General features: G+C 44.6%; 1 long non-coding RNA gene across 1 annotated transcript in view; it reads right to left on the reverse strand.

Moving 5' to 3' along the window:
* Nucleotides 1–427: 427 nt before the first annotated feature.
* The window catches only part of LOC123593314, a 48,885-nt gene continuing 37,192 nt past the window's right edge, over nucleotides 428–12,120 (reverse strand). Inside the window, exons 4-5 of the long non-coding RNA XR_006710253.1 lie at nucleotides 1,809–1,942; nucleotides 428–1,281 (exon numbers count right to left, since the gene is read on the reverse strand). This is a non-coding gene — a long non-coding RNA (uncharacterized LOC123593314). The remainder of the gene's footprint in view (nucleotides 1,282–1,808; nucleotides 1,943–12,120) is intronic.

Consider the following 12,120-nt stretch of genomic DNA (forward strand, 5'->3'; position numbering starts at 1 on the left):
AAATTTTTAAGGGATTTTCAGGCAATTAAGGGGTGAAAATGGCACCTGGGAAGTTAAGGACCTTTAGTGAACTAGAATGCCCATATTCAATGTAGGACGGCCCTCAGAAGGGACATTAGATGCTCAAATAGTGCAGCAGGTTTGGCTAATAGTCACAGGGAACCCAGGCCACCCTGATCAATTTCCATACATCGACTCCTGGCTTGAAATTGCCCAAAACCCCCCACCTTGGGTGCGATTCATCGTTAGGAAACAGAACCAGGCAAAGGTTTTAGCCACTTTAGCCGGAGACTCACCCAGGGAGCCAAAGAAGTGACCCACCACTCCTCTAATATTTAAAGGAGATGCGAGGGAAGATATCATCTTCCCACCTCCTTATGACTCGTCAAGCTCCCTCCCCACTGCCCCTGAGATTGAAACTCCTCCCCCATCTGTCTATCCTCGGCCACTGCCAGAGTCATCCGCTTCCCACACCCATCTCCCCAGCCCTCTTGGACCCAGAGAATATTCCCCCACAAGGGCCAGCAGCCAGATTGTGCCCCAGACCCAGACCTAATGCTCTCAAAATGTCTGTAAGGGAGATGAGAGAACCTGAAAGACAGAATGAGGATGTAACAGTCCAGCCCAGCCATTCCATGATATATTATCAACCTTTCTCTACAACCAACCCCCTCAATTGGAAACACAACACTCCATCATACTCTGAAAAGCCACAAGCAATGGTTGACTTGATGGAGTCCCTCTTCCAGACCCACCAACCAACTTGGGAAGATTGTCAACAGTTACTCTGTACTCTGTTTAATACAGAAGGGAAAAAAAAAATAATGAGAGAAACACAACAGTACCTAGAAGATCACGCACCTCCGGGGATTAATAACCCTGCTGTCTGGGCTCAAGGTGCCACACCTGAAGAATGCCCAACATGGGATTTTACCACAGAAGAAGGACAAGCCCACATCTGATGATACCAGGAAGCCCTCCTTCAGGGAATCCAAGCTGGAGCCAAAAAGCCCATAAACATGACTAAAATATGGCCAGCCACACAACAGCCTGGGGAGTTTCCTGGAGACTACTATGAAAAATTATGTGAAACATACCGTGTATACACCCCGTTTGACCCCGAGGCACCAGAAAGTCAACAAATTGTAAATACCTCTTTTGTGGCTCAGGCCACCCCAGATATCAGAAGAAAACTCCAGAAGCTGGAGGGCTTTGCCAGGATGAATATCACTCAGCTGATAGAGGTCACCAGTACAGTTTTCATACACAGAGAAGTCACAGCTGAAAGAGAAGTGGAGAGAAGACTAAAAAAGAAGGCCACCCTTCTTGCAGCAGCACTAAAGGAAACAGACACTGCAAAGATGGTAAGACCCCAACCACCAAAGAGGAGGAAGCCCACAGCCCCCTTAGCAAGGACCGATGTGCATACTGCAAAGAAAAAGGACTTTGGAAGAAAAAAATGTCCAAATCGAAAGGGGCCCTCAAAACCCAGCCAATATCAGGAGGAACCTCAAGATGAGAACTTTGTTGGTCTGGCAGGGATAGAATTGGACTGAGGGGGACCGGACTTTTTCTCTCTTGGCCTCCATGAGCCCACTGTGGAAATGAAGGTAGGGGGCTGAACAGTAACTTTCATGGTTGACACTGGGGCTGAACACTCGGTTGTTATTTCCTAGGTGGTGCCCTTCAGCCAAAAGACGGCAACCATACTTGGGGCTACTGGGACACGGGCGATGCAGAAGCCCTTTGTCGAGCTTGACAATGTGAAGTTGGGAGTCACAAGGTCCAGCATGAGTTCCTCTACTTACCTGACTGCACGATTCCTCTCCTGGGCCAGGATCTGCTCTCCAAACCTGGGGCCCAGATAACTTTTGAACCCGCTGGACATAGTAGCCTCCAATTAAACCCAAGGCAGAAGGAAACCCTGGTCTTGGTGATTACCCTGCCAAGGGAAGAAGAATGGAGACTATTCGGTGCTCAGGCCCTACCCTGTAGCCCCTCAGAATTCAGGCTTACATTCCCCTCTGTATGGGCTGAAGATAACCCACCTGGACTAGCTTGCAGTTGGGGCCCCACCGTTGTTGACCTGATCCCTGGAGCCCAACCTCAGAGACAAAGGCAGTACTCTCTTCCACTCGAGGCTAGAATGGGTATACAAGAGCACCTGACCAAGCTCAGAGAAGCAGGTATTCTAATTGAGTGTCAATCGGCTTGGAATACCCCGCTCTTGCCAGTCAAGAAGCCAGGAGGAGGATACTGACCAGTACAGGATTTGAGGTCCATTAGCAAAGTGACTGTTTCCTTACACCCAGTGGTTCTGAACCCATATACTCTCCCCAGACACATTCTGGGGTCAGCCAAATGGTTTACATGCCTCAACCTAAAGGATGCTTTCTTCTGCCTCCACCTGGCTCCTCAAAGTCAACCATTGTTTGCCTTTGAATAGACTGAGCCCGTTACAAGGCCCCAGAGGCAGATGATCTTGACACAACTTCTCCAATGTTTGAAGAACTCACCCACTCTTTCGGGGGAAGCACTAGCTACAGACCTTGCTGACTACCCAAGGAAACCACAGGGTGTGTTCTCCTTCAATATGTAGATGGCCTCCTCCATGCCAGCAACACCCAAGAAGACTGTATGAAAGGTACCAAGGCCCTCCTGCAGCTCCTGTCCTACTTGGGGTACCAGGCCTCTTGGAAGAAGGCACAGATTTGTCAGCAGGAGGTCCGATACTTAGGCTTCCTCCTCACAAAAGGAAAAAGAGAACTAGGACCGGAAAGGAAGAAAGTTATCACCACACTGCCACAGCCCCAAACAAAATGAGGCTTGCGTGAATTTTAGGGGCCACAGGGTTCTGTTGCATTTGGATTCCTGGATTCTCAGCCATAGTGAGGCCCCTCTGTGACCTGTTGGGAGGGCCAGACCGGGAGCCCCTCGCATGGACTCAGGAGGCAAGGGCCACTTTCACAGAAATAAAGTTGGCTCTGGGACGAGCCCCAGCCCTGGGTTTGCCTGACATAGAGAGGCCCTTTAATCTCTTCATACATGAAAAGGACAAAATAGCCCTTGGAGTGCTCACTCAGACCATGGGGCCTTGGCAATGGTCAGTGGCCTACCTGTCAAAAAAACTTGACCCTGTGGCTACAGGATGGCCACCGTGCCTCAGAGCACTGGCAGCCACAGTCCTGCTCAACAAGGAGGCAGACAAACTCACACTGGGACAAATGCTTAATGTTAAGGTCCCACATGTGGTCATGTCCCTCATGAACACCGAAGGATATCTTTTCCTCTCCAATTCTCAACTGACACAATACCAAGGCCTTCTCTATGAAAACCCAAGGGTCATTCTCGAAACAGTAAGAACACTAAACCCAGCCACCTTCCTTCCCATGGAGGAGGGAGAACCTGACCATGACTGTTCCAAAGTAGTGGATGAAGTCTATGCCAGCCACCCAGACCTCCAAGACCAGGCTATAACAAGCCTGGAGGTCACCCTGTTCAGTGATGGGAGCAGCTATTTACAAGAGGGCAGCCGAAGAGCAGGATATGCGGTAACCACAACCACTGAAGTTCTGGAAGCCAAGGCCTTGACAGAAGGATAGTTGTCACAATGGGCTGAACTGTATGCCTTAACCCAAGCCCTCATCCTTAGCAAATGTAAATGAGTTAACATCTACACTGATTCCTGGTATGCCTTCACTACTGTGCATGTACACAGGCCACCTATAAAGAAAGAGGCCACCTTACTGCTGCAGGGAAAACTATCAAAAACAAGGAAGAAATACTAAAGCTTCTTGAGGCTGTATGGCTGCCAGACAAGGTAGCTATCCTACACTGTAAGGGACATCAGAAAGGAGACGACCCCATAACTCAAGGAAATCGTCTGGCTGACAAAACAGCCAGAGCGGCCACCTGTGATGACCCAGGTGAAGCTTCTACCTACACTATGACTCTTGTGCCCCAGAGGGAAGCCTCCCCATCCCTGTACACAAATGAAGAAAGAAGTTGGGCCTTGACAGAAGGGAGCACACTAAGCAAAGAGGGATGGGGGGGTCATGACAAATGGGCACATCTTTGTCCCGCCATCTATGGGAAAATACCTAGTGAAGGAATATCACCAACTCGTGCACCTAGGGAAAACTGCACTGGAAGCCCACCTCAAAAAGAACTACTATATCAGCCAGCTGCTGGCATTATGCCGAGCTATCAGTGAACAATGTGCAATGTGTGCCAAAAATAATGCTTTGTCTGCCCCATGGCCCCCACCTGGCACGCAAAGGATGGGGGCCACCCCTTTTGAAGACTCATACAACCAAATAAAGGGTTCAGGTACCTTCTTGTAATAATCTGCACATATTCAGGATGGGTCAAAGCATTCCCGACCAGAAAGGAATGAAGTCGCAAGGTGGCCAAAGCCCTTCTATGGGAGATTGTGCCTTGGTTTGGTCTACCCTTAACCATACACAGTGATAATGGACCTGCATTTGTGGCAGACATTATACAAACTCTGACAAAGTCCCTCAACATTACCTGGAAACTGCACACTGCTTACTGATCCCAGAGCTCAGGAAAAGTAGAGCATATGAATCACACCCTCAAGGAAACCCTGGCTAAGTTTCCACCAAGAGACTAATCACCCATGGCCAGATTTACTACTGCTGGCACTCCTGCATGCCTGATGCATGCCTGGGGCACTGGGATTCTCCACTTTTGAGTTACTATATGGGTGAACCCCCCCCCCACCATGTTTAGGAAAACTCCCAGGAGACCTACACCAGATTGGAGACAAAGGAAGAAGAGAACAGCTCCAGACCTTGGGGCAGTCCTAAATAAGTTACAGAGATACACCACAGAGAGGGCCCCAATTTTCTTAGGGACCCCTGTTCACCCCTTTCAGCCAGGAGACTCTGTGTGGGTCAAAGATTGGAAGAGGGAACCTCTTAGACCATGGTGGACTGGGCCACATACTGCTATTCTAACAACTCCAGCAACCCTTAAAGTTTCAGGTATCATCCCATGGGTCCATCACTCCAGAGTTAACAAGGCCAACTCAGAAGAACCCACAACCTGGTGAAGTGATCCAGATCCAGTCAACCCACTTAAACTGACCCTCCAAAGGGAAACTGGCCCCTGAGACCTCCAGCCCTGTTCCAGCCACACCCCAGAAGCTGGCTGGCCTGTGCATGGCAGAAGTCTGAGGAATCAATGCATGAACCTAGCCCAGGGGTTTGGATGAAACTCTGCCAGCCCTTGCCCCTTACTGATGCCATAGCCCTGATCTTCTTATTGTAGGGCTGATAGAGACTACACCAACAAGCTGGACATGGGACAAAAGATGCATGCTGGGTCTCACATACCTCCTTTGGATGGGAGGATTATTAAGTATTGCCAGTGTATTATGATAACCTCTCTCACCCTGAAACTGCCGCTTACCCACTTTGCCCCCAGGATTGCTATATGATAATAAGGGGATCAAGAGTGTTCAGGGCCTTCACCTACCTCCACAAAGATTGCTACAAGAGAAAAACACCCACTCTCTGTCAGTTACCCAGTGCCCTAAGGGCTAAGTATTGGACCATAGAGATAACCCAAAATGTCAGGAACCCATGTCATAACAAGGGCCTCAGAGAGGGAAGCTTGTTTGCTACACTTACCTTACTCAATGGGGGATCTCAGATGGAGGAGGGGTGCAAGACAGGTTCCTTCAAAAAGTTAAAAAGGATACCCAGGATAGGATAATACAAGCCATAAGGGCGACCACTCCCCCGGCAGCCTAGCAAGGATTGAAACTTTCAGCCCTCAGTCAGATGCTTACCAATTCCCCACTCCAGCATTGGGCCAACACTACTCTACAAGTCCTCCATAAAATAGATAATCACACCCAAACCTGCTGGATGTGCTAGCCCCTCAGTCAGAGGGTTTACTTAGCTACTCCCATACCTTTGTCCTGAAAAGCTCCTGAAAATCTCAAAACCAACAACTGTGTCTTAACTGGACCCCTGGCCACTGTGATCCATCTCACAAATGCTGACAATCTAATATGCACAGTCCCTGAAGGTATGAATTGTACCTCTCTATGTAGAAGAAATGTAACTTTAAAGAGGAATGCAACCCTGTGTTCAACCCCTGGAGTGTTCTATCTGTGTTCTAATTCAGCCTACCGATGCTAAGAGGCCAACTGGACTCAAATATGTTATTCCATCTTCCTAACCCCAGAGATATCCGTATACACTGAAGATCAGCTCTTAACAGCCGTTAGCCCCAAGTCCCGGGCTAAACAGGCTGTCCTGCTACCCATTCTGATAGGAGCAGGAATTGTGATAGGAATAGGAACCAGAATAGGAGGCATAGGTTCATCTGTTGGACTATACCATAGACTATCTCAAGAGATAAATGAAGACATGGAACGGGTGGCAGATTCTCTGGTAACCTTACAAAACCAAATGAACTCTCTGGTGGCAGTGACCCTCCAAAATAGGCAAGCTCTCAACCTCCTCACTTCAGAAAAAGGAGAGACTTGAATCTTTCTGGGGGAGGGATGTTGGTATTTTGTAAACCAGTCAGGAATAGTTACAACTAAGGTTAAGGAACTCAAGGAAATAATTCAAGGTAGACAACAGAAAAGTATCAATCAATGGAAAGGATGAGATCTCAGAGATTGGGCATCCTGGCTTCCTGCCCTGGTGGGTCCCCTCCTCTCCATAATTTTACTTGTATCCATCAGTCCTTGCATACTGAATGCTGTGGTACATTTTGCTGAAAACACTGTTGCTTGCCAAACTACTGCACGTATCTTAGCCCTCCGAGAGTATCAACCTATAAAACTGAAAGGTGATGCCTACTAAAGTTTTTTTTAAGGCATCAAAAAGGGGGGATGTTGAAAAAGTAAAGTATGCCAAAGATGGCCGACGGGGCTAAAACAAACTCTGGTCTCCAGCTTAGAGACCCCTCCTCCGGGTTCTTCTTCCTTTGTTTGCCATGCGCGCGAAAACCCCGGCAGATATGGAAGCTGTCGGCTATAAATTACCCCCCCACACACACTTGCATTCCAGGCTAACACTTTTGGAGAAACAGTCTCCTCTCAGCCGGCCAGTGTAAAATAAATCTCCAACCCACCAAGATCTCCAAGTGCCACTTGGTTTTTCTGCCAGCATTCCAGCCTGGTTCCATAACAATAGCAATGGACAGATCATCTAAACAGAAAGTCAACAAGAAAACAATGGTTTTGAATGACACACTGGACCAGATGGACTTAACATATATATTCAAAACATTTTATCCCAAAGCAGCAGAATATATATTGTTCTCCAGTGCACATGGAACGTTCTGCAGAAGAGATCACATACTGGGGATACAAATTAGCCCTCAACAAGTACAAAAAGATCAAGATCATACCATGCATATTTTCAGACCACAACGCTATGAAACTCAAAATCAACCATGAGAAAAAATTTGGAAAGAAAACAAATACTTGGAGACTAAAGAAAATCCTACTAAAGAATGAATGAGCTAACCAAGAAGTTAAAGAGGAAATTAAAAAATACATGGAAGCCAATGAAAATGATAACACTACAGCCCAAAACCTCTGTGAAGCAGCAAAGGTAGTCATAAGAGGGAAGTATATAGCAATCCAGGCCTTCCTAAAGAAGGAATAAAGGTCTCAGATACACAACCTAAACTTACACCTTAAAGAGCTAGAAAAAGAACAGCAAATAAAACCCAAAAACATCAGAAGACAAGAAATGATAAAGATTAGAGCAAAAATCAGTGCTGTTGAAATCAATGCTAAAGAAGAAAAAAACAGTAGACAGATCGATGAAACCAGAAGCTGGTTGTCTGAAAGAATTAACAAAATTGATAAGCCACTAGCCAGTTAAATCAAAAAGAGAAAGGAAAAGACCCAAATGAATAAAATCAAGAATGAAAGAGGAGAGATCACAACCAACACAGCAGAAATAAAACCAATAATAAGAGAATATTACGAACAATTATACCCCCAATAAATGGGAAATCTGAAAGAAATGGACAAATTCCTAGAAATATATAAACTATCAAAACTGAAAAAAAAAGAAATAAAAAATTTGAACAGACCCATAACCAGTAAAGAAATCGAATTACGAATCAAAAATCTCCAAAAACATGGAGCTCCTGGGTGGCTCAGTCGGTTGAGCGTCTGACTTTGGCTCAGGTCATGATTTCGCGGTCAGTTCGAGCCCCGCATTGGGCTCTGTGCTGACAGCTCAGAGCCTAGAGCCTGCTTCGGATTCTGTGTCTCTCTCTCTCTCTCTCTCTCTCTCTCTCTCTGCCCCTCCCCTGCTCATGCTCTGTCTCTCTCTCTCTCTGTCAAAAATAAATAAACATTAGGGAAAAAAATTTTTTTTAATCTCCAAACAAGAGCCCAGGGCCAGATAGCTTTCCGGGGGAATTCTACAAAACATTTCAGGAAGAGTTAATAGCTATTTTCTTGAAGCTCTTCCAAAACATAGAAATGGAAGGAAAACTTCCAAACTCTATGCCAGATTTACCTTGATTCCAAAACCAAAGACCCCACTAAAAAGGAGAACTAAACACCAATTTCCCTGATTAATATGGACACAAAAATGTTCCACAAGATATTAGCCAAACGGATCCAACAACACATTTAAAAAATTAGTCAACACAAGCAAGTGGGATTTATACCTGGGATGCAGGGCTGGTTCAATATCCACAAAACAATCAATGTGATTCATCACATCAACAAAAGAAAGGACAAGAATCACATGATCCTCTCAATAGATGCAGAGAAAGCATTTGTCAAAACACAGCATCCTTTCTTGATAAAACCCTCAAGTAAGTACAGATGGAAGGATCATACCAGATATCATAAAAGCCATATATGAATGACCCAACGCTAATATCATCCTCAATGGGGAAAAATTGAGAGCTTTCCCCCTTGTTCCTTGTCAGGAAGAAGACAGGGATGTCCACTCTCACCACCATTATTCAACATAGTATTGGAAGTCTTAGCCTCTGCAGTCAGACAACACAAAGAAATAAAAGGCATCCAAATTGGCCAGGAGGAGGTCAAACATTCGCTCTTCGCAGATGACACGATACTCTATATGGAAAACCCAAAAGATTCCACCAAAAAACGCTAGAACTGATCCATGAATTCAGCAAAGTGGCAGGATATAAAATCAATGCACAGGAATCGGTTGCATTCCTATACACCAACAATGAAGCAACAGAAAGAGAAATCAAGGAATCGATCCCATTTACAGTTGCACGAAAAACCATAAAATACCTAGGAATAAATCTAACCAAAGAGATGAAAAATCTATATGCTGAAAACTATAGAAAGCTTATGAAAGACATTGAAGATGACACACACACAAAGAAAAAGATTCCATGTTCCTGGATAGGAAGAACAAATATTGTTAAAATGTCGATACTACCCAAAGCAATCTACATATTCAATGCAATACCTATCAAAATAACACCAGCATTCTTCACAGAGCCACAACAAACCATACCACAATTTGAATGGAACCAGAAAAGACCCCGAATAGCCAAAGCGATCTTGAAAAAGAAAACCAAAGCAGGAGGCATCGCAAGCCCAGACTTCAAGCTGTATTACAAAGCTGTAATCATGAAGACAGTATGGTACTGGCACAAGAACAGACACTCAGATCAATGGAACAGAATAGAGAACCCAGAAATGGACCCACAAACGTATGGCCAACTAATCTTTGACAAAGCAGGAAAGACTATCCAATGGAATAAAGACAGTCTCTTCAGCAAGTGGTGCTGGGAAAACTGGACAGCGACATGCAGAAGAATGAACCTGGACCACTTTCTTACACCATACACAAAAATAAACTCAAAATTGATAAAAGACCTCAGTGTAAGACAGGAAGCCATCAAAATCCTCGAGGAGAAAGCAGGCAAAAACCTCTTTGATCTTGGCCACAGCAACTTCTTACTCCACACGTCTCTGGAGGCAAGGGAAACAAAAGCAGAAACGAACTACTGGGACCTCATCAAAATACAAAGCTTCTGCATAGCGAAGGAAACAATCAGCAAAACTAAAAGGCAACCAACAAAATGAGAGAAGATATTTGCAAGTGACATATCAGATAAAGGTTTAGTATCCAAAATCTATAAAGAACTTATCAAACTCAACACCCAAAAAACAAAGAATCCAGTGAAGAAATGGGCAAAAGACATGAATAGACATTTCTCCAAAGAAGACATCCAGATGGCCAACCGACACTTGAAAAAATGCTCATCACTCATCATCAGGGAAATACAAATTAAAACCACAAAGAGATACGACCTTACACCTGTCAGAATGGCTAACATGAACAACTCTGGCAACAACAGATACTGGCGAGGATGTGGAGAAAGAGGATCTCTCTTGCATTGTTGTTGGGAATGCAAGCTGGTGCAGCCACTCTGGAAAACAGTATGGAGGTTCCTCAAAAAACTAAAAATGGAACTACCCTACGACCCAGCAATTGCACTACTAGGCATTTATCCATGGGATACAGGTGTGCTGTTTCAAAGGGACACATGCACCCCTATGTTTATAGCAGCACTATCAACAATAGCCAAAGTATGGAAAGAGCCCAATGTCCATCGATGAATGAATGGATAAAGAAGAGGTGGTATTTGTGTACAATGGAGTATTACTCAGCAATCAAAAAGAATGAAATCTTGCCATTTGCAACTACGTGGATGGAAGGGTATTATGCTAAGTGAAATTAGTCAGAGAAAGACAAAAATCATATGACTTCACTCGTATGAGGACTTTAAGAGACAACACAGATGAACGTAAGGGAAGGGAAACAAAAATAATATAAAAACAGGGATGGGGACAAAACAGAAGAGACTCATAAACATGGAGAACTGAGGATTACTGGAGGGGTTGTGGGAGGGGGGGGATGGGCTAAATGAGTAAGGGGAACTAAGGAATCTACTCCTGAAATCATTGTTTCATTATATGCTAATTTGGATGTAAATTTTTAATTTTTTTTTTCAACGTTTATTTATTTTTGGGACAGAGAGAGACAGAGAATGAACGGGGGAGGGGCAGAGAGAGAGGGAGACACAGAATCAGAAACAGGCTCCAGGCTCTGAGCCATCAGCCCAGAGCCTGACGCGGGGCTCGAACTCACGGACCGCGAGATCGTGACCTGGCTGAAGTCGGACGCTTAACCGACTGCGCCACCCAGGCGCCCCTGGATGTAAATTTTTAAAAAATAAAAAATAAAATTTAAAAAAAGAGAAGAAAAATAAATAAATAAATAATTTTTTTAAAAAAGCAAACAAAAGAGACCTCAAATTAATTCTTTGAGCAATAAAAAAAATAGGTCTACAACAACAATATATACCAAACCTTACTAGCTAAGATAGTATGCTTAGCTCTTCCAAGTTATTAAAAGATTAATGCTTTCACTCAGCTTAATGGTCAACCTGATATATGATGGGTTCCTAGGGAAAGAGCAGTTATTTATGCTTGGAGATTCAGGCTATTTCTTTGTTTTAATCAACAGTCATTGTAAGTATGTTACTGTCTACAGATTTATTCTAGGACTTTTTTCTATGTTTTAGTTTATATTTGAGAGAGAGAGTGAGACAGAGCAAGTGGGGGAGGGGCAGAGAGAGGGAGACAGAATTTGAAGCAGGCTCCAGGCTCCCACCTGTCAGCACAGAGCCCGACATGGGGCTCGAAGTCATGAGCAGTGAGATCATGACCTAAGCCGAAGTCAGACGCTAAACCAACTGAGTGACCCAGATGCCCCTACACCTATATTAAATTCGCAAATTAATATCAGACTCCAAATGCATTGATTATTATCTAAGCCTTTATTCATTCACAAGGTGCATTTACTTTGAACAAAATTTATTTCAATAAGATGCTCTAGTCTTCTATTTTTAGGAGCTACACATAGAAGCAGAGAACCAACAGCTTCCTTACACACAACTTAACAGCCATCTCTACCCCCTGATACCAATTGAAAACAACCATTACATGGCCACTTGATCAACATCCATAAGCTCAGGGCAATGGTTTGGAAATGCCAAATGAAACCAGAGCTCAACAGGTGTGAGGAGTCACACCATGACGTATACTATTTC

This window comes from Leopardus geoffroyi, chromosome D4 (assembly GCF_018350155.1).
Source record: "Leopardus geoffroyi isolate Oge1 chromosome D4, O.geoffroyi_Oge1_pat1.0, whole genome shotgun sequence".
In the NCBI taxonomy this organism is placed as follows: Eukaryota; Metazoa; Chordata; class Mammalia; order Carnivora; family Felidae; genus Leopardus; species Leopardus geoffroyi.